The following is a 24,289-nucleotide window of genomic DNA, read 5'->3' on the forward strand; positions in this document are numbered from 1 at the left end:
TTGTAGATTTTCAAAGTTGTTAGAGAAAAAAATACGTCTCCACCTTACACTCTTTCGGTAAGCCTCGCCAGCTTCGTACGGCAAAGTTCGCTACAGGACATGGCTCAAATGAAAGGTAATAACTTAGGAAAGGGCCCACTGGAAGGTTTTTTTGGGAGTTAGGCCCATTCGGTATTTGTAGATTTTCAAAGTTGTTGTTATAGAAAAAAATACGTCTCCACCTTACACTCTTTCGGTAAGCCTCGCCAGCTTCGTACGGCAAAGTTCGCTACCGGACATGGCTCAAATGAAAGGTAATAACTTAGGAAAGGCCCCACTGGAAGATTTTTTTGGGAGTTAGGCCCATTCGGTATTTGTAGATTTTCAAAGTTGTTGTTAGAGAAAAAAATACGTCTCCACCTTACACTCTTTCGGTAAGCCTCGCCAGCTTCGTACGGCAAAGTTCGCTACAGGACATGGCTCAAATGAAAGGTAATAACTTAGGAAAGGGCCCACTGGAAGGTTTTTTTGGGAGTTAGGCCCATTCGGTATTTGTAGATTTTCAAAGTTGTTGTTAGAGAAAAAAATACGTCTCCACCTTACACTCTTTCGGTAAGCCTCGCCAGCTTCGTACGGCAAAGTTCGCTACAGGACATGGCTCAAATGAAAGGTAATAACTTAGGAAAGGGCCCACTGGAAGGTTTTTTTGGGAGTTAGGCCCATTCGGTATTTGTAGATTTTCAAAGTTGTTGTTATAGAAAAAAATACGTCTCCACCTTACACTCTTTCGGTAAGCCTCGCCAGCTTCGTACGGCAAAGTTCGCTACCGGACATGGCTCAAATGAAAGGTAATAACTTAGGAAAGGCCCCACTGGAAGATTTTTTTGGGAGTTAGGCCCATTCGGTATTTGTAGATTTTCAAAGTTGTTGTTAGAGAAAAAAATACGTCTCCACCTTACACTCTTTCGGTAAGCCTCGCCAGCTTCGTACGGCAAAGTTCGCTACAGGACATGGCTCAAATGAAAGGTAATAACTTAGGAAAGGGCCCACTGGAAGGTTTTTTTGGGAGTTAGGCCCATTCGGTATTTGTAGATTTTCAAAGTTGTTGTTAGAGAAAAAAATACGTCTCCACCTTACACTCTTTCGGTAAGCCTCGCCAGCTTCGTACGGCAAAGTTCGCTACCGGACATGGCTCAAATGAAAGGTAATAACTTAGGAAAGGCCCCACTGGAAGGTTTTTTTGGGAGTTAGGCCCATTCGGTATTTGTAGATTTTCAAAGTTGTTGTTAGAGAAAAAAATACGTCTCCACCTTACACTCTTTCGGTAAGCCTCGCCAGCTTCGTACGGCAAAGTTCGCTACAGGACATGGCTCAAATGAAAGGTAATAACTTAGGAAAGGGCCCACTGGAAGGTTTTTTTGGGAGTTAGGCCCATTCGGTATTTGTAGATTTTCAAAGTTGTTGTTATAGAAAAAAATACGTCTCCACCTTACACTCTTTCGGTAAGCCTCGCCAGCTTCGTACGGCAAAGTTCGCTACCGGACATGGCTCAAATGAAAGGTAATAACTTAGGAAAGGCCCCACTGGAAGATTTTTTTTGGGAGTTAGGCCCATTCGGTATTTGTAGATTTTCAAAGTTGTTGTTAGAGAAAAAAATACGTCTCCACCTTACACTCTTTCGGTAAGCCTCGCCAGCTTCGTACGGCAAAGTTCGCTACAGGACATGGCTCAAATGAAAGGTAATAACTTAGGAAAGGGCCCACTGGAAGGTTTTTTTGGGAGTTAGGCCCATTCGGTATTTGTAGATTTTCAAAGTTGTTGTTATAGAAAAAAATACGTCTCCACCTTACACTCTTTCGGTAAGCCTCGCCAGCTTCGTACGGCAAAGTTCGCTACCGGACATGGCTCAAATGAAAGGTAATAACTTAGGAAAGGCCCCACTGGAAGGTTTTTTTGGGAGTTAGGCCCATTCGGTATTTGTAGATTTTCAAAGTTGTTGTTAGAGAAAAAAATACGTCTCCACCTTACACTCTTTCGGTAAGCCTCGCCAGCTTCGTACGGCAAAGTTCGCTACAGGACATGGCTCAAATGAAAGGTAATAACTTAGGAAAGGGCCCACTGGAAGGTTTTTTTGGGAGTTAGGCCCATTCGGTATTTGTAGATTTTCAAAGTTGTTGTTATAGAAAAAAATACGTCTCCACCTTACACTCTTTCGGTAAGCCTCGCCAGCTTCGTACGGCAAAGTTCGCTACCGGACATGGCTCAAATGAAAGGTAATAACTTAGGAAAGGCCCCACTGGAAGATTTTTTTTGGGAGTTAGGCCCATTCGGTATTTGTAGATTTTCAAAGTTGTTGTTAGAGAAAAAAATACGTCTCCACCTTACACTCTTTCGGTAAGCCTCGCCAGCTTCGTACGGCAAAGTTCGCTACAGGACATGGCTCAAATGAAAGGTAATAACTTAGGAAAGGGCCCACTGGAAGGTTTTTTTGGGAGTTAGGCCCATTCGGTATTTGTAGATTTTCAAAGTTGTTGTTATAGAAAAAAATACGTCTCCACCTTACACTCTCTCGGTAAGCCTCGCCAGCTTCGTACGGCAAAGTTCGCTACCGGACATGGCTCAAATGAAAGGTAATAACTTAGGAAAGGCCCCACTGGAAGGTTTTTTTGGGAGTTAGGCCCATTCGGTATTTGTAGATTTTCAAAGTTGTTGTTAGAGAAAAAAATACGTCTCCACCTTACACTCTTTCGGTAAGCCTCGCCAGCTTCGTACGGCAAAGTTCGCTACAGGACATGGCTCAAATGAAAGGTAATAACTTAGGAAAGGGCCCACTGGAAGGTTTTTTTGGGAGTTAGGCCCATTCGGTATTTGTAGATTTTCAAAGTTGTGGTTATAGAAAAAAATACGTCTGGCCACCACAGGGGTTCAAAGTTGTCCCTATACGTACTTTTCGTATTAACTACACATGCTTTCGGTACTCCTCGGCAACTCCCTACGGCAAAGTTCCGAACCAGACCTAGCTCATTTTAAAGGTGTTGACCTAGGTTATTCGCCGCTTAAATATTTGTCTGGGATCCGGGCCCGTTTAACCACAGTTTTAGTTATATGTCAATTATTTGTACTGGCACATTTGACAAGGAAAGTTTCAGTTTTAATTCAATGAGTTGGTAATGATGCATGCCGTACAAAATAGTCCACGCAGGAGTTTTGTGAAAATACTTGTTCACATTAAAATATAGATAACCATTACAAGTATATCAAAATGTTTTCATTTCATATGTACAAAAAAAAATATTAAAAATGATTTCAGCGAAAATATTTGATAGTTGAGGATGCCGAGTTTATGGAAAGCATGTATGTAACTTTTCTATCGTGCATTGCATCTTGTTTATTCATTCCAAATTTGTTTGAATTATATATATAATACGATTCCTTACAACTGCCAACAAAATTCCGCTGTTGAATTACATTTATCTAAGATTTTGAGATATTTGGAACGTTTGAGTCTATACAGTTTTTTGGTTTTTAGACATATCATCAAAATTGGCTGCTGGAAAAAAGTGGCTGCTATCTTGATTGGCTGCTAAAAGTGGCTGCCAGCTTGAGTCTAGTTTAAAATGTTAATTGAAACTTGTCTTTTACATTAATTTGTGTGTTAGGGTAATAGTTGTCCGATAAATATGATGGATTGCACGCAACTATGTATGTAGCAGGTGCAGTGTAATAATTTAAAGACACTCCCAAGTACATTTTAACCTAGTTTAAGCTCCCTTTAGAAAAAAGTCACCATGCACTCTACCCCATATCTTCCAAAAAAAAAAACCTATCCATATTTCTTGAAAGCGTATATTTTGTGGGAAGTACATCATTGTTTGCATGCATAACCAATTTATAGAAATACTAAAGAAAGAATATTAAATACAATAAATATACTGCATTGAACACGCTGTATGTGTAACAAATTGACACCATAGTTCCTTTTTTACCACTAAATCAACTACAAAATGTCTGCTGTGTGTAACGGCGGTTCTCTCTGAGCACTTCGGCTTCCTTCAACAATAAAAATTGACCGCCACGAAATAGCCAATCGTGCTGAATTTGGCGTTAAACACAAACAAATCAATCAACCAATCTGCTGCGTGGAAAAGTTCATTTTTGTGTATAGTAGATTTATTTTTTCTCTTCGCAAAACGTCACAAAAATGGCTGGAATATTGCTTTTTATACTTGTTGAAAAAATCAAAAACACTCAAAACCGAAACCCGAAACCCGTAACTTGATAACCCGTTTGAAAACGGTCTAAAAATATCAAAGAAAATTTAGTGTTAACCAATACCCAGTTATATTTTAAAATTGGAAGCGCTAAAAAACCCAAATCATAGTATAAAACGTACATGAAATGCACTCCTGGTCCATAGTACTTCCTTTCAGAAAACATTGATCCATGTATATTTACGAAAACAGCTACTTAAATAATATATATCTTGTCACAACAAATTGAGTATATTTTTTAAAATCGGTTTCACTCTGCTGTTGGTCAAATATCAGTTGATGTAGCTTTATTTGGGTCTATATAAAAAGGGGTAGAGTTTTTCATACTTTTCCAAAATGCTATAATTTCAAAAACATAGTAAAAAGTATGGATCGCCGACCTTTTTTTCGAGCTTTTAAAAGTTTGTGAAAAATGTTCAGATTTTGTAAGGATTATACACGGGAAATGTTAATTTATGCGAATATAAAGAAAACTAAAAGATAAGAGTTTTAAATAATATATATATATGAGAAGACAGCTCTTATAATGTGCTCTCCGAAAGCAAAAAAAAAAAAAAAAACGGAATCCCCATATTCGTTTTCTTACTTCATCACAAAATAGGTAAATGTTTTGTAAATTCCTTTATAAAATAAATTATAAACATTCTGGATTATTTACCTGATAAAACAACCATGATTTAAAAATTTCAATCAATGAAACCTTTTTTATAAATGAAAAAGATGTAACCATAAGATAAGCTCATTATTTATTCTTTTTTAATGAAAATTTCACAAATTAATTTCATTTATTCATCATTCAATCTTGCTAATAATAATGGTAACAATTTTAAAAGCGATTATTTGTAGTTTTCTGCAATAAAAAAATAATAATCTAAACCCCGTTCTACCTTCAAATATTGAAAATCAACAATGGCGGCACAAGTACACGTATTTCTATTTCATACGTGATGCATATTCCATAAAGTTTTTCCTACGGGATTTATAAAAAAATATTGCCAATTTTAAACAATTTCCACAAAATTGTTATTGATGTCAAAATCGTGAACTAATACGCATATGATGATGATTCATCGAGTTAAACCGATAATATATGAAATATGAAATATAACACTAGTATAAGCGACTTTTATTTTTAGAAAAAAATGAATACAACGGACCTCTTATGAATAAAGTGGAGATAAAATGAGATTATGAAAAGAAAAATATCATACTATCGTCTATCAACATCTTTCAAATAATCAAATTAAGAAGCATTTGAATATTAGCTAAATTTTAAAAAGACAAATTGTGGGAGAGAAAATACCAACATCAACAACGTGACAAAAAGAAACTAATAATAGAAGGGAAGAAACAGAAACAAGAAACAAAGTATTAACAATTTTACTAGCCAAGATTGAAGAAGTTTTGCGGCACAAAGAACATTACTTAATTTTTAGAAAAAGAAGAAACTGATAATACAGATATATATGCACATAATATTTTGGAAGCACACTCTTCATAAGAGAAAAACGGTAGTGTCAGTTTTTCCCTGCATTTGTTTCGCTTATTGTATCAAAATCAGTTTTGAAGTTTCAAAACATTCTGGATTTTGAAAATGAAAGACGCTAAATAATATACAAAAAAGATGTTAAATCTTCTCACATACAAATGATTCAAAACGTCAAATTGTTATTCTGTGCTAAACATTGCTGTTAGGGGCAATTTTTCATGAGTGTTTAAAATATTTTTTTAATTCTAAGGAAATTTGGATATCAATTTTTGCATTTATTAATGCCAACCCCAACATGGAAAAATGAAAATACATAATGAATCGAAGCGACTACGAAAATCTCTGCAAAATAAAGACTTCTTAAAAGAATGTAAATTCTATGGTTACATTAAGTGGCATTTGCACATAAGTAAAAAGCTTGTATGCTTGAAACGTTCTTTGAAACAACGTCAGCATCCTTGTTTTATTGGGACGTCGTGTAACGCTCAGTGGTACCAATACCGTGCGCAACGTCCATGCAAATGAAGCTTGCAGCAAGTTTGCAGCAAACATTATTATGCAAATTAGATTTGCAGCAAACTTGCCGCAATTGTTTGCTGCAAACTTGCGGCAAACTTTTTAATACAGTTATTTTGTTCAGCGGCGTGTTTGCAGCAAACTTGCAGGAACTACATATATACCAATGTCATGTGTGCAGACAAATTCAATTTATCTCTTTCAAATTACACATCAAAATTTAAAAAAAGAACTTCCTGTACATATACAAACAGTCATTAAAAGAATACTTGCAAACTGATCTGAGATTTAAGGAAATACATGTATTTTGAAGGGGTTCGTGCTCAAATGATGTCATATACCGGTATTAAGAAATAAAAAAGGATAAATCTCAAATATGTATTGAGCATAAAGTTATGGCAAGCCGTTGTGGAATTTATTCCCTATTTATTAATATTAATAAATCGATTTTTTAATATTAAAATATACTGTCATTTTTTAATATTAATAAATGAATATTTAATATTAATAAATCATTTATTAATATTAAAAAATCATTTTTTAATATTAAATATTCAGTCTGATATTTTAATATTAATAAATGAATTTTTAATATTAAATAATACGCTGATTTTTTAATATTAAAAAATCAACATCAATGTTACCTTAGCGTTTATTATAAGGCAAACCAATCATTTATCTGTCAAACGCTTTAATGATGATTATTGGACAAGTCGGTCCGGAGAAATTTTGGACCGACTATGTTAAGTCAACTCGGACCATCTTATATCGACCCAGACAAGTAATTAAGGAAAGTTCGAACTATTTAATGATTATAAACCATTAAATATTGAATTTTGAATTAAATTATCTTTTAAAATCGTGCATTAAATTTGCCAAAATAATTTCAAATTATAATTTGATTCATGTGAATGGACTCAATCCTACGGAAGCGTATAAGGAACAAAACAAATTAGCATTGACCAATATTTGGCAAACATATAGCCTAAGCAACTCTTTCGTATGGCAAGCCGTTGTGGAATTTATTCAGTGTACCACTCTGAATGTAATTTTTTTACTCTTCTGGTGATAGCCACGTGGTTAAATATTCTGCATTGTCCCTATCAGAGCTTTGAAAAGATCTATTCATATCAATATTTAAGTTCATGAAAAAATCAAAACATAGTGTCACATTCATGTTTACCACTGACTAAATTCTCGATCGATTTATTTACTTGGGCCAACATAAGCGATTTGTAGGTATATTTTTGTTAGTCAAATAGGACACGGAATTTCAACCCTTGCATTTTTTTACATTTCAAATATCTGTAATACGATTTCCGTAACCTGGAGTCTGGACTAAGCAACGTACAAACTATTAGTCCCATGCATACAGTTACCTTGTTTCTTCTGTCAAAAATTTTCTTTATAGCAATATAAAGAATAAGGAGGTGTTATGTGGTAATATATGATTGCCAATAAGACAACTATTCCACCAAAGTTCAAATGAATTGGGTGTAAGCAATTATAGACAACTGTTCGTCCATCAACAATAAGAAAAATATAGGGACATAGTAAAAAATAAAATGGGCACATTTGTTTCGAAGTCGAACTTTTGACATGTCAAATCCAAAAAATTTCGACTTTAACTCAAATTTTTGACTTTTCAAATCTCGAAATTTTGACTGTAATCTGAAATTTTGACTTTTGAAATCTTGAAATATCGACTTTTTTAAAAAGTATTACAACTTTAATATAAGTATTCAAACACAGCTATTACAATTTTAGAAGGAGATGACATGGACGCAAATAAATAAATAAAGCGTCATCCAAACATTTTGTAAATTTATATTCAGAAATAGTTTTGTTCTCTTTAATAATGATATGGATTAACATTTAAGATTGAAGAGTTTAATTCGGAAGGAGCATGCGTGTTGACAGAAAAAAAAAAGTTTTTTTCCCATATTCCATGTTTTAGTGTCCACGACTCTGTCATAGGGTCGTCACATCTAAGGACATTTTGCATCCTATGTTTTATGATTGAGTTAAAAGTCCTGTTCGGTATCCCAAAAGCAGGTCAACGACTTTGCCTTGTTGAAACAATGGTAAATCAAGTGGCAAAATATGCCATGCATATTCAGGACGACTCATGATCTCCTCAGTTTTCTAGTTTTAGAACATATAAACATATAAATACTGAGAAGTTGAAATTCCCAGATTCTAAAACTTGAAATTTTGAGTTTAAAGTCTAAATTTTGACTTTATCAAGCTGAAATTACGACTTTTCAAAAAGTCAAAACTTTCAACTATCTAAAAGCCGAAATTTCAAAATTTCTAATAGCATAAATTTCCAATTAAAGTCAAAATTTCGAGATTTGAAAAGTTGAAAATTCGATGTTTCAATTAGATTTGATTTGTAAAAATTTCGAATTTGAAACAAAAGTTCAATGCCAATTTTAATTCTAGTTTGTCCCAAATATGATTCCGTAGTATCCAAATTTCATCAAGTTTATCATAAAACTTAATTCATACCCAGAAAAAAAACCTTGTGAAGTGGATGCTGATTATAGTGTGTGATACACAGCGTTATCATCATAAACAAATATAATAATGATTGATTAAACAAGAGTTTATATAGTTTGTTCTTATGTTGTGCCGTTATACCACTGTCAAAGGTTAATGGGTTAATGGGTTCTCACATACATGTTTAATGTTTTACTCCGGTACATTGTCTAAGTCATGAGCCGTAGTTCAGTGGTTGTCGTTGGTTCCTGTCTGTCATGATATTTTATTTCGTAAAAAGCCGTTAGTTTTCTAAGTAACGTTGTTTCATTTTTCATGGCGGGGTCTATTATAACCACCTATACCAGTGTATATAAAGTCTAGGTACTTGTTAAATGTCTTATAGTCAAATGAGGTACTTGTTCAATGTCCTCAATTAAAAGAAGGTATTCCATTATTGTCCAATATTTGTAGCAGGTCCTTGATGAATGTCCTATAGTTATAGCAGGTACTTGTTGAATGTCCTATAGCTATAGCAGGTACTTGTTGAATATCCTATCGGTATACTAGGTTCTTATTGAATGTCCTACAGATATAGTAGGTACTTGTTGAATGTCCTATAGTTATATCAGGTATTTGTTGAATGTCCTATAGTTATAGCAGGTACTTATTGAATATCCTATTGGTAAAGTAGGTTCTAGTTGAATATCCTATAAATATAGCAGGTACTTGTTGAATGTCCTATAGATATAACAAATACTTGTTGAATGTTATATAGCTATAATAGGTAAGTATTGAATATTCTATTGGTATAGTATGTTCTAGTGGAATATCATATAGATACAGCAGGTACTTGTTGAATGTCTTATAGTTATAGCAGGTACTTGTTGAATGTCCTATAGTTAAAGCAGGTACTTGTTGAATGTCCTATTGGTAAAATATGTTCTTGTTGAATGTTCTACAGTAAAAATTGTAGGAACTTGTTGATTGTCATCTAGTTATATCAGGTATTTGTTGAATGTCCTATAGTTATAGCAGGTATTTGTTGAATATCCTATTGGTATAGCAGGTACTTGTTGAATGTCCTATAGATATAACAAATACTTGTTGAATGTTATATAGCTATAATAGGTAAGTATTGAATATTCTATTGGTATAGTATGTTCTAGTGGAATATCATATAGATACAGCAGGTACTTGTTGAATGTCTTATAGTTATAGCAGGTACTTGTTGAATGTCCTATAGTTAAAGCAGGTACTTGTTGAATGTCCTATTGGTAAAATATGTTCTTGTTGAATGTTCTACAGTAAAAATTGTAGGAACTTGTTGATTGTCATCTAGTTATATCAGGTATTTGTTGAATGTCCTATAGTTATAGCAGGTATTTGTTGAATATCCTATTGGTATAGTAGGTTCTTGTTGAATGTCCTACAGATAAAGCAGGTACTTGTTGAATGTTCTATAGCTATAATAGGTAATTGATGAATATCCTATTGGTATAGAAGGTTCTTGTTGAATATCCTATAGTTGTAGAAGGTACTGGTTGAATGTCCTATAGTTATAACAGGTACTCGTTGAATGTCCTATTGCTATAGCAGGTACCTTTTGAATATCCTATAGCTTTAGCAGGTACCTGTTGAATATCCTATTGGTAAAGTAGGTAGGTACTCATTGAATGTCCTATATATATATCAGGTACGTGTTGAATTTCCTTTTGTTACAGTAGGAACTTGTTGAATATCATAGTTCTAGCCGGTAGTTGATGAATGTCCAATATAATTACTAGGTAGTTGATGAATGTTCTTTACGTATAGCAGGTACCTGTTGATTATAGTATAGCTATAGCAGGTACTTGTTGAATTTCCTATAGATATAGCAGGTACTCGATGAATTTCCTATATCTATAGCAGGTACTTTTTGAATATCCTATCGGTATAGTAGGCTCTTGTTGAATGTCCTAGACATATAGCAGTTACGTCTTGAATTTGCTTTTTTATAGTATGAAGTTGTTGAATGTCATTTAGTTATAACAAGTACTTGTTGAATGTCCTATATTTAAATCAAGTAGTTGTCGAAAATCCTATTGGTGTAGTAGGTTCTTGTTGAATGGCCTATAGATTTAGGAGTTACGTGTTGAATATCCTATAGATATAGCCGGTACTTGTTGAATGTCTTATAGTCATAGCAGGTACTTTTTGAATGTCCTATAGTTATAGCAGGTACTTGTTGAATGTCCTATAGTTATAGCAGTTACTTGTTGAATGTTCTAAAGTTATAGCAGATACTCGATGAATTTCCTTAATGTATAGCAGGTACTTTTTGAATATCCTATCGGTATAGTAGGCTCTTGTTGAATGTCCTAGACATATAGCAGTTACTGGTTGAATTTGCTTTTCTATAGTATGAACTTGTTTAATGTCATTTAGTTATAAAAGGTACTTGTTGAATGTCCTATATTTATAGCAAGTTCTTGTTGAAAATCATATTGGTATAGTAGGTTCTTGTTGAATGGCCTATAGATTTAGGAGTTACGTGTTGAATATATTATAGATATAGCAGGAACTTGTTGAATGTCTTGTATTATAGTCATAGCAGGTACTTGTTGAATGTCCTATAGTTATAGCAGGTACTTGTTGAATGTCCTATAGTTAAAGCAGGTACTTGTTGAATGTCTTATAGCTATAGCAGGTACTTGTTGAATATCCTATCGGTATACTAGGTTCTTATTGAATGTCCTACTGATATAGTTGGTACTTGTTGAATGTCCTATAGTTATATCAGGTATTTGTTGAATGTCCTATAGTAATAACAGGTATTTGTTGAATATCCTATTGGTATTGTAGGTTCTTGTTGAATGTCCTACAGATAAAGCAGGTACTTGTTGAATGTTCTATAGCTATAATAGGTAATTGATGAATATCCTATTGGTATAGAAGGTTCATGTTTAATGTCCTATAGTTGTAGAAGGTACTTGTTGAATATCCTATAGATATAGCAGGTACTTGTTGAATGTCTTATAGTCATAGACGGTACTTTTTGAATGTCCTATAGTTATAGCAGGTACTTGTTGAATGTCCTATAGTTATAGCAGTTACTTGTTGAATGTTCTAAAGTTATAGCAGGTAATCGATGAATTGCCTTTATGTATAGCAGGTACTTTTTGAATATCCTATCGGTATAGTAGGCTCTTGTTGAATGTCCTAGACGTATAGCAGTTACGTCTTGAATTTGCTTTTTTATAGTATGAAGATGTTGAATGTCATTTAGTTATAACAAGTACTTGTTGAATGTCCTATATTTAAATCAAGTACATGTCGAAAATCCTATTGGTATAGTAGGTTCTTGTTGAATGTCTTATAGCTTAAGCAGGTACTTGTTGAATATCCTATCGGTATACTAGGTTCTTATTGAATGTCCTACAGATATAGTTGGTACTTGTTGAATGTGCTTTTTTATAGTATGAACTTGTTGAATGTCCTATAGTTATAACAGGTTCTTGTTGAATGTCCTATATTTATAGCAAGTACTTGTTGAAAATCATATTGGTGTAGTAGGTAGTTGTTGAATAGCCTATATATTTAGGAGTTAAGTGTTGAATATCCTATATATATATAGCAGGTACTTGTTGAATGTCTTATAGTCATAGCAGGTACTTGTTGAATGTCCTATAGTTATAGCAGGTACTTATTGAATGTCCTAAAGTTATAGCGGGTACTTGTTGAATATCATATAGTCATGGCAGGTACTTGTTGAATGTCCTATAGTTATAGCAGGTACTTGTTGGATATCATATTGCTATAGCAGGTACCTGTTGAATGTCTTATAGTCATAGCAGGTACTTGTTGAATGTCCTATAGTTATAGCAGGTATTTATTGAATGTCCTAAAGTTATAGCAGGTACTTGTTGAATATCATATAGTCATGGCAGGTACTTGTTGAATGTCCTATAGTTATAGCAGGTACCAGAAATAAAGGTAGGTATGGACTCTAAAATGTTCCATAGCACTTATACCCTTAGGAGTGTGTCAGGAAAGAGAAGGGGATTGGCGTATTCTTGTATGGCACATAGCTGAAGGGGGATTTTCTCGCTGTGTTGAAGACCCATTGGTGGCCTTCGGCTGTTTTCTCCTCTATGGTCGGGCTGTTGTCTCTTTGACATTTCCCCCATTTCCATCCTCAATTTATTTTTATGCCCCACCTACGATAGTAGAGGGGCATTATGTTTTCTGGTCTGTGCGTCCGTTCGTCCGTTTGTCCGTCCGTTTGTCCGTCCGTTCGTCCGTTCCGCTTCAGGTTAAAGTTTTTGGTGAAGGTAGTTTTTGATGAAGGTGAAGTCCAATCAACTTGAAACTCAGTACACATGTTCCCTATGATATGATCTATAATTTTAATGCCAAATTAGAGATTTTACACCAATTTCACGGTCCACTGAACATAGAAATGATAGTGCGAGTTGGGCATCCGTGTACTATGGACATATTCTTGTTTTATCTCTACTATTGCCCGCTGGGAAAACTAAGAGATTCTCCATTGGGGCCATGGTACTAGAAAATGGTAATGGTCTCTAAAATGGAATATAGCATTTAAAACCCTACAACTGTACGAGTTTGTCAGCAAAGGTTAATTGTGACCCGGAATGTTACATAGTCCAACTTTTATATTGCCTGCTGACCAAACTAAGAGATTTTCTACGTGGGCCATGGGAATAGAGGTAGAGGTTGGCATGTCTGAAAGCAATTAAAGTTTAGACCCATACGCGTGTGTCAGCAAAGAATGGGAGTTTGGGTATCCTGGTATGTCAAATATGCCAACTTTCCTATTCCCCACTGGCCAAACTAAGATATTTTCCATGTGGCCCACGGTTACCAGAAGTAGAGGTAGGCATGGTCTCTAAAATTACCTATAGCACTAGACCTGTAAAAGTTTTGAAAAGAGGTGTCTGGTTTGACACAAAGACCACATGAACTATCACCTGCTGGCCAAAGTAAGTGATTCACCACATGGGCCATGTTATAGAGGTAGAGGTAGAGTTATGCATGACCTCTATTATGGACCAAATCATTTATACATTTAAAAATTATAAACCAAATTTATTAAAAAATATCTTACAGTTATTTTTTCTGAGACTTATTTTTCTACATTCCAATTCACTATGACAGCATGTTTTTTGTTGTCTCTTAAACACCACAAAGGACCTCCTTTGAGCACAAAAAAAGCACAATGTAGCACATAGGACCACAAAGGACCTTATAATCATTTTTTTTGTAAGGAAATAATATTTTTTTAAATCTCTATTTCAGAAATGTCAATATATGCTTTGCTTTATCAAATTTTATTTTGGACAAAAACAAAGCATCTACAGAAATGTTCTTACTTTATACGAATCTTAAATTGCTATGAGGAACAAAAAGTGCACATGGTGCAATAAAAAAGGTGCAGTAAAAAAGGACTGTACAGCTGTCTTTTGGGAATATGTTTCGTTGGGCTGTTTGATGAAAATGAAAATATACCTGTTGCCGTCTAGATAATCCCGATAAGTAACTGTAATAAAAGGGTATCATCATGCCGTGAAATGTATGGCCTTGAAAAATGTATTCATGATAAACTCTCTTATTTTATACCTTTTGGATGAAATGGTTTCTATTTCTCCCTTTTTTACATCAATTAACGATGACCGGTGTCTTTGGTCGCCGCTTGTGTGGTCTAGACTTAGAACACTTGTATATTTTGCATATATCGTATTCTTTATTCTACATTGGCTAGATTGAGATCTCACAATATATGTTTAACCCCGCCGCATTTTTGCTCCTGTCCCAAGTCAGGAGCCTCTGTTAGTCTTTATTCATGTTTTGGAGTTTATAGTGTGAAGTCCATTTTCACTGAACTTTCTTTTCTTAATGTTCTTCGTCTAGTTTGAAGAGCTCTAAATTAATTATGGGACGTCACCTAACCACATAGAGGTAATATACAATAATTATTGTAGAAGGCTTATTTTCTGGGACCTTTTTTTTATTACCATGTTTTTCTATTAAATGGGCAGCTTTTTATTAATATGTTTATCTTTAGTAATGTTTTTAACTTGTATTTTCATAAAATATTATAAAAAAAATATGTTTTATAGATTTCAGTAATAAAAAAACCCAACTGATTGTCTAAAAAGATAAGTCCTTTCTTAAATTTAATCAAAAAACAGTTTTCTTATCACTGGATTATGATTTTGTCGTGTGTTAAAATATGCAAGTCAATGTAAAAAGTGATTATTAGAATAAAAGATTAGAGAAAAAGATAAAAAAAAAAAACAGCAACCGTAAGAATATAAATCTTTCAAAATTTCGTTTTCGTGTATGAATTAATTTATTGTTATGAATAGTCATAAAAATAACTTTTATTACTTTTTTCCTGTTATGTCAGCTTGCCATTTATTGGGGGTAGTTGTTATTGAAATTAAACGTATGTCAAATATTAACAATATCATGAATATAACAGGTAAAGCTTTGATAATCTGGTCACCTGTAATTACATTTACCTGTTAAAATCAAACTTATTTTGTTCAAGATTTAGAAACAACGAAAAGCAACTCTTTTCCAGGTTTTCTCTTCTTTCTTAGTAGCAGGTACACATACATTTAGTATTTCCGACAATGTACATTTATTGTTTATATCCTGCAATTTATAACTGACGCTTTAATGGTTAGTTTTTAAATCCAAGTCTGAATTTTTACATTTTGTAAAGAAATTTACATAATTTTAACCGCTGACCGCGAATTCAGTTGATTGAAATTGAACTGTCACGGCAGAAACAGAAATATTCTCATTATCGTTTGCTCAATATGGAGGTGGAGTACAACAGGCTTTATTTGTACAAGTAAAAATAAACAAAACTTTATTTTTGAACTTGTTATTTATGCAACAATTAGTTGATAGCAGGATAAAAGCCGGTGTTTCGTAGATATTTTTGTTATTCATATTTTCCACTGATCTAGTTCATGCAGCTACATGCTTGCAGCAACGTATGATCATCGTATATAAAAGCGCTCAAATAACTCTTACATATAGGTGGCGTATTTATTAATATTAGAAAATGATTTTTTAATATTAAAAAATCAAGCTGAATATTTAATATTAAATATTCATTTTTTGATATTAAAAAATAAGACCATTTATTAATATTAGAAAATGAATTTTTAATATTAAAAAATGATTTATTAATATCAAAAAATGATTTTTTAATATTAATAAATAGGATCTATTTTTTAATATTACAAATTATTTTTTAATATTAATAAATCGAATATTTAATATTAAAAATTGAATATTTAATATTAATAAATAAAACCCATTTATTAATATTAAAAATTACATATTTATTAATATTAAAAAATCGATTTATTAATATCAAAAAATAATATTTAATATTAATAAATGATTTTTTAATATTAATAAATAGGGAATAAATTCCACAACGGCTTGCCATATAAAGTTAGGTAATAATTGCATTACAGAATTGAAATGAACTTTATTAAACAGTATACATTAAAATTTTAATCAGTTACAAAATCCAAACTTATATATATATATATAATAGCTAGAGTATTTCAAACATATAGTTTTTAACTTAATTATGTATGACGGTGACATTAATTATTTTATTAAATCAACAGTTCTATGAATAATTTGTACCTACAAAATTACGTATTGAATTTCCCATATTATTGAACCAAAATGCCTCCTTGATCTCTCATGAAACATTTCTCAAACACAATCAACATGACCTAGCCCACAATTTAAAATTGTTAGCTTCCAGGAAATGGCAACTTAGGCATGCCCAGTAAGTATTGTGTAATTCTTGCAATGTTCTGACAAACATATAGAATAGTCAAAGTTTTCTGCAATCTTGTGGCAAACATATAGAATGGTCAAAGATTTCTGCAATCTTGCGGCAAACATTCTTTATTATCTTAACTCTCTTGCAATCTTACTGCAAACATTGATGTTTCTGCAAACTTGCCGCTAGCTTGCAGAAAAAAGCAAATTTGCGGCAAACATTTCAGTTCTATAAGGGCTATTCAAATAACGTCCTACACAACAACTTAATGATTGAAGTCAGACAGATATTTGGAGAAAATAATATGCAACTCAAGCTGATGTCAACATGTTATTGTTAACCATGCAGGATGTGTTTTGTGACTAATAAAAACCTTAATTTCTCAAATCTGGCTGGATCCTTGGCAAACAAGTCTGGCATGTTATTTTTTGATCCATTTTCATCATACTATTTTTGTAGATTTTGCCATGCAGTTTCTGAGGTTAAAAGAGGACGTTTGATTCCAGCCATTCTGCAACAGACTGCTTTTAACCTTGAACTTACTGTTACATTGACCTAAATTTTGTACTTTGTCATTTACATTGAAGTGGTGACTACTGACTTTTAATGTGGAGGGAGCGAAAACAAACATCAACTACCTAAAAGAATTGGCAAAAGATCGTTCATTTTAATTATCTGCTTACAAGAACACTGGCTTTGGGGTTTCGAAAAGGACTTTTTTCAAAAACACTTTCCTCTGCATACCGTATTCATTCGTTCCAAAGACGACGATGATCCTATTCTCAACTTTAAGTCTCCACGGGGACAGGCTGGAACTGCAATTATGTGGCCGCATACAATGAATAAATTATTTTAAAAAAATCCAGATGGAAATACCAGAATTATGGCAATCAAGATCGAACTCAATAATCAAAATATCTGCCTTATCAACACTTATATGCCTACAACTAATTCTAAATCTGAGATTAAATACAGAGAATTTTTAGACATCATCACCCATATTCAAGAAAAATACTCGGATTTAACAACAGTTCTCTGCGGTGATTTATTTATGGGACATTAAAATCCTCACGTTCAAATTCTCATGACAAAATTCTACAGACATTACAATTAATCAAAATTGGATAAACAAAACTAATTCGCTAAAAGACACTTTTTTCCACCATAATGGCAAAGCAACATCTCAGATTGACTACATCCTAGCCAAAAATGAGGACATAATCGATAAAATAACTATCATGGATATGTCCTATTCAAACATGTCAACACATGTACCAGTACTGTGCAATTTAGCTGCCAAAATAACAACGGTAAAAAATCAGTCCAAGAATCAGTCAACAGTTTAATACAAAATTGAATGGGACAGAAGAAATACAAGTCAATATAAAATTAAACAAGAATCTAAAGAAAGTAGTATTGAATTCACAGAAAACGAAATTCTAACGGCTATTCAAAATTTAAGTAGTGGTAAAGCTGGTGACGAATATTGGCTATTTGCGGAACATCTGAAATTGGCAGGTACAGAAGTTACGCCTATATTGAAACTTATTTTCGATCGAGTTATCAAAGAAAGAGGGACACCTGAACACTTTAAATCTGGCATTATTACCCCTGTCTGTAAAAAGGGAAAAGATTGTAGTCTTCTTGACAGCTATAGAGGTATAACTGTCTCCTCAATATTAGGAAAAACTTTTGAACACTCTCTACTAAATAAAATTATAGAAAAACTGAAAAATCAATCATCTCAACAATTTGGCTTTACACGAGGTTTATCTCCATCCATGGCAGCTCTTCTGTTATCAGAGGCACAAATGAACTCAAAACAAATGAAAGAAATTCTATATTTGGCTACCCTTGATACAAGAAAGGCATTTGATGTTGTCAATCATGACATACTCCTTGACAAGCTATTTCTAAGAGATATTTCACTGGACATTTGGGAGACCATCTATGAAATGTACCATGATCTTACTTCAAGAATTAACTGGAAAGGAAGATACAGCACTAGTTTTCCGATTAATCAAGGAGTCCGTCAGGGTGGTATTCTCTCCACTCACTTCTATAAGATCTATATCGAAGATCTGCTGATTCAACTGGGAGAATCAAACGTAGGGCTCCACATTGCAACATTTTTTTCTGGTTGCCCGACTTGCCCTGACGACATTCTCTTACTGTCCAACTCAGATGAAGACATGCAAGTAATGCTTAACGCTGTCAACAACTATTCAAATGAACATCAATACACAATTCATCCAACAAAAATTGTATTATTAAAACAGACCATAACTTCATCAAATAAAAACAAGCGGTCTTTATCAGCATGGGAATTAGGAGAAAGGAATTTAACAACATCTGACCGAGCCACTCATTTAGGAATAACTAGATCTTCAAAAAATGAAAACATGTTATATATTATAGAGAGAATAAGCCTTACAAGAAGAACATCGTACTCATTAATGAAAACTGGGGTGCATGGCACTAATGGGTTAAACCCCGCATTTCCTTTAATATATACAAAATATATATTTTGCCACGTCTCCTATACAGTTTAGAGGTGTTACCTTTGAATTTGACACAACTTAAAGCGCTGATGAGTGACTTCCACCTAACCTTTCTTAGAAACATTCAATCATCGCCAACTAGGACAGCCTCAATAGGGATCTACTAGCTCTTCCGCTTGAAGCTGAGCTCCATAAACGACAAATGAGCCTTCTCCACTCTATTTTAGTTTCGGAAAATCAAAATTTGAAAGAAATTCTACTACGGCAGTACCGTCTCCAAATAAATCAATGTACATTTTTAGAAAGAACCGAATCTGTTTTACAGCAATATAATCTGCCAACAATAGAAGAACTCTGGGAGAATACACCTTCAAAATTTAGCTGGAAGCATACAGTAAGATCTGCAATCTCAGAATTTTGGAACGATAAATTTAGGACTGCAATAGCTCAAAAATCAACATCAAATCGTTTTAGATACAAACTCAATTAAAATTGGTGAAACTCACCCAGTTTGGAACTTAGCTCTAAATATTCCAGGTGAAACGAAACGAGCTATTGTCAAGGCAAGAATTCTTACTGGAACCTATATGTTACAATCAAATAAAGCAAAATTCGGTATCGACAATGTAGACGCAACTTGCCCTACTAGTATTTGTTTTATTGAAGATGAAAATTTGATACATTTTATTACCAGATGTCTAGCTTTTGAAGGAATTCGTAAAAATCACTATGGTTCAATAAAACAGCAAATCGTCCTTAAAATTGGAAATGAACAGTGGAATGAAAAATTTAGAAATAGAGACATTATCTGTCAATTAATTACAGACTGCAGGAAACTTGCTGGCGAATATTTACAACACGATTCAGAACTAATGAACAATATAGATACTATTTCTCGAAAGATGTGTTATGATCTACATGTGAAACGTCTGAACTCATTAAATACAAATAAGTGATAGTGAAATTTTATTACACCTTTGCGTAGCCTAACAATCTTTATTTTCACCCTGTGCTTGGACTGTTGCACGCTTGATTGTATAACATCAGTATTTGTAACAACAGTATTCCAGTACGCTTCCTGAAAGAGACCGCAAACGAAATAGCGCCTGTCCTAACTCTCATATTCCAGGCCTCGAAATTCCATCTGACTGGAAAACAGCTACAGTCGCACCTGTATTCAAAAAGAGAGACAGAAGCCAAGCTTCCAACCATAGGTCTATCTCCTTAACTTCCATCTGTTGCAAAATTAACGAGCACATTATCCATGGTAGCATTCTTACTCATTTAGAGCATTATAACATCCTCGCTGAAGAACAACATGGCTTCCGTAAACGAAGATCCTGTGAGACACAGCTCGCATTAACTATCAACGACCTTGCTAAAGACCTCGATGCTGGCGAACAAATAGATGAGATACTTTTCACAGATTATATCGGATATGTTCCTTAATTATGTCGTAACTACAATACCCTTCCCTTTTCACGAATGTAACCTACCGAATTAGACTATTTACCGGATTTGTAATAACATAAACAACACGACGGGTGCTACATGTGGAGCAGGATCTGCTTACCCTTCCGGAGCACCTGAGATCACCCCCAGTTTTTGGTGGGGTTCGTGGTGCTTAGTCTTTAGTTTTCTATGTTGTGTCATCTGTACTATTATTTGTCTGTTTGTCTTTTTATTTTTGGCCATGGCGTTGTCAGTTTGTTTTCGATCTATGAGTTTGACTGTCCCTCTGGTATCTTTCGTCCCTCTTTTCTTGACTTTTCCAAAGCATTTAACAAGGTTCCTCACCAACGTCTTCTCCTAAAACTCAACCACTATCATGGTGTCCGAGGAAGTATTCTCAAATGGATTGAAGACTTCCTGTCGGATAGAACCCAGAAAGTCGTTCTAGAAGGTAAATCGTCCTCAGTAGACCCTGTCACATCTGGTGTCCCGCAAGATACTGTCCTAGGGCCTCTTCTTTTCTCGCCTACATCAACGACATGCCTAGTTGTGCAAAATCACAGACTAGACTCTGCGCAGATGACTGCCTCATGTACCGCAGGATCAGATCTACTGACGATGCATCACTCCTACAAAAAGACCTTGACTGCCTCATCCATTGGGAGCAAAAATGGCAGATGCAGTTTAACCCAGACAAATGCGAAGTTATCTCTGTCACTTAGAAGCGAAACCCAATCCATTATATTATGACTACCTCATCCATGATCATACCCTTCTTCATGTTGACTCAACAAAAATATTTAGGCCTTAACATATAGAAAACCTTATCTTGGAACACCCACACTGATGCTGTCACTAAGAAGGTAAACAACACCCTGGATTTCCTAAGAAGAAACATCGGACATTGCCCACCAAAAGCTAAAGAACGAGCATTTAACACCTTCGTCATACCAACCGTTGTAGAGTACGCCACAAGTGCATGGGACCCCCACACAAAACGGATCATCAACCAACTTGAAATGGTACAACTTAGAGGGGCCAAATTCGTTTCCAATGACTATCAACAAACAAGCAGTGTTAGTACCATGCTCACCAACCCTACAATCTAGAAGAGCCAAAGAAAAAACCATCTTATAGATACAAAATAGTCAACCATCTCGTAGACATCCCAACAGAACCATACCTCATACCAACAGGTGTTTCCACTAGAGGACATAACATCAGATATCTCCACTGAACCACACTGTCGAACCCTAGTATACCAACATTCCTTCTTCCCGAGTGCCATCAGAATTTGGAACTACCTGCCACAGCCACTGGTCAGTTTGCCAACCCTCGATGGGTTTAAACAGGCACTGGCTACCTCCACTATCTCCTAAATTGTAACTATTGGATTTTAACTGTAAATACACATTTTTTAACTGTATATAGAGGGGAGCTGTACTGCTATGGTACCATACGGTATGCGTCAGTGTGAATATACTCAAAATGAATCCTACACTTAGTCAGAAGAAGAAGAAACTGAAACGGATAAATTAAGTATGTGGCTTGCAGTGCTTGCTTGTCTGATTGACATTAGAAGTAGCATAATTTTAAACTGGTCTTGCTATGTTGTGTTGACTAAATAGTCATCAAGGATATTTTTTTTTTTAAATTCCAATCGGAAATTTTTACATTTTATCATGTAAATAGATGCGTTATGGAAGATGAAAACTTTTAGTATGATATGTGCATTTCAAATTGAAATATTCTTAAATGGATTTCATCGCCAATTTCTACCCGTGTGATACAAGCCTCATTGATGATTAACATTATTGTGTCCGTGTATACATGGTATACGCCATAACTGTTTTTAAAGGGTCTCACTAATTAGCGACAAGAAGCGTCAAGAAGCGCAAAGAAGCGACAAGAAGCGTCAACAAGCGATAAGAAGTGACTAGAAGACTATTTAGCGACAAGAAAACTTAAAATAATTATTATTAAACTAACTTATTCCAAATAAATATATTAAAAATATATGCATTGACATTTTTTTTATATATATACCGGCAGTAATAACGTGATTTTCATTATTTTTATTATATTGATAGATGAAGAAATTAAACATTTGTAAAGAAGAAAGGGATTGTCTAGTTTCTATTAAATATAACGAAATATATTTAGGATAATGTATGTACTGTTTTAAGCAAAGTCATTTTTTGAAAAAGTAAAATCACCAAAATTATACCAAACTCCGATTAAAAGATTGAAGATAACAGTACACACAATGTGAAACATCAAATGAGAAGACGTAATTATGTTAAAAAAAATGTGTCTAATCCATTTGTCCTTTTTGGAGAAAAAAAAATATGTTTAGAACAAAAATCAAATGAGAAAAGCGATACGCGTGTTTTTTGTTTAAATTGCTACAATGACATCCAATTATCACCTTTATCTTTGTACACGCGTCAGACTATACAAGCATTGTAAATAGTGAACACCTGTTGAAAACTCAACATTGTCTTTAATGATCTTTAATTACCTTTAATCTTCAATTATGCATAAACATGATAAATATCGTTTAATGAGACAATACACAAAATAAAATGATGTAACATATTTACGTTTAATTAAGTTTTCCTCTTGTTTGATTTCAGTGATTTCAGTTCATTCAAGGATTTGTTATGTAAATCTTACTATACAGGATTATCCTTGGTTCATTGTTTCTCACAAATTTTGTCTGTTTTTTCTGGACAATGATGCACAATTAGTGCATTTTGCATGCACGCAGTTTATTATATATTAGACAAAGAGAGTGTTAAAAAGTTATGTTTTAAAACACAAGTAAAAATTGATATCATAATATATGACAGGGAAAACATAATATTTGCTGTAATACATATCACAAATAAATGTAACAATTAGATATGTGTGATGCTTTACTACTATAGACATTGATTTTTTTTATAAATTTATATTTATTGATAGAATATTAAATTTCTTGTCGCTAAATTTGTTTTCTTGTCGCTAAATAGTGTTCTTGTCGCTTCTTGTCACTAAATTATTCTTCTTGTCGCTTCTTGTCGCTAATTAGTGAGACCGGTTTTTAAATCCTTATTGGATGTGCTCCTCATTAGTAGGAGGAAGTTACAGAAAAGAAGAATAAGAAGAAGGTGATTATTTTCAAGTTTTGATGCAATGGGAAAAATAGAAAAAAACTCTTTATGAAGCCAAATTATATAGACGAAATATTCGTTTTACCGTAGTTTATGAATAGAAGTCCTTTGAATGTAGATGTTTTTCTGGGTTCAATTTGGTCAAGGATTTGTATAGTGACACTATACAAATCCTTGATTTGGTTTAGATGTAAATTCTCTAATTTTACACTTTAAGATAGAAATTCAACTTCCGGTACAAACTTTGCTGAATCCAAAAAGTGAATAGTAATATTTTCTATCATTTCCCCATTTTCCTACAAAAAGCAATTATTATTGAGTTGTATAAATATATATGACGATGGTTTTGTCTTTATGTCAAATTGTTTTGAACTCCATAATTACGTTCCTATATGGGTCTGACGACCTGCATGACAAGGGATCTTGTGCAAAAAACTCCCACAGGGCTAATATATACGGTATATATGTAACCTATAGTCTCCATTAAAACTTGTTCATAACTCGAAATAGACTATTTAAAATCATGTGTTTTTGACATTTGTTGCATGTGAGGTAATTTTTGATAATTATAAATATAAAGGACAAAAAACAATATGTCTGATTACGGTTACCTGACCGAC

At 33.8% G+C, this 24,289-nt stretch overlaps 2 protein-coding genes across 4 annotated transcripts in view; one reads left to right on the plus strand and one right to left on the minus strand.

Annotated features, from left to right (window-relative positions):
• Nucleotides 1–24,289, plus strand: part of LOC127701833 (uncharacterized) — a 158,249-nt gene that overhangs the window by 103,534 nt on the left and 30,426 nt on the right. Inside the window, exon 1 of one of the 3 annotated variants that reach the window (XM_052205801.1) lies at nt 23,888–23,929. The exons of 1 other annotated variant lie outside the window; for it this stretch is intronic. The gene's annotated coding sequence lies outside the window, so the exon portion shown is untranslated. Of the gene's footprint in view, nt 1–23,887; nt 23,937–24,289 lie in introns of those variants that run through there. One more of the 3 variants, XM_052205804.1, reaches the window with a different exon arrangement.
• LOC127701844 (uncharacterized) overlaps nt 16,993–24,289 on the minus strand; it is a 347,060-nt gene continuing 339,763 nt past the window's right edge. Inside the window, exon 2 of the transcript XR_007982229.1 lies at nt 16,993–17,072. The gene's annotated coding sequence lies outside the window, so the exon portion shown is untranslated. The remainder of the gene's footprint in view (nt 17,073–24,289) is intronic.

This window comes from Mytilus californianus, unplaced genomic scaffold (assembly GCF_021869535.1).
Source record: "Mytilus californianus isolate M0D057914Y unplaced genomic scaffold, xbMytCali1.0.p SCAF_5, whole genome shotgun sequence".
Classification (NCBI taxonomy): Eukaryota; Metazoa; Mollusca; class Bivalvia; order Mytilida; family Mytilidae; genus Mytilus; species Mytilus californianus.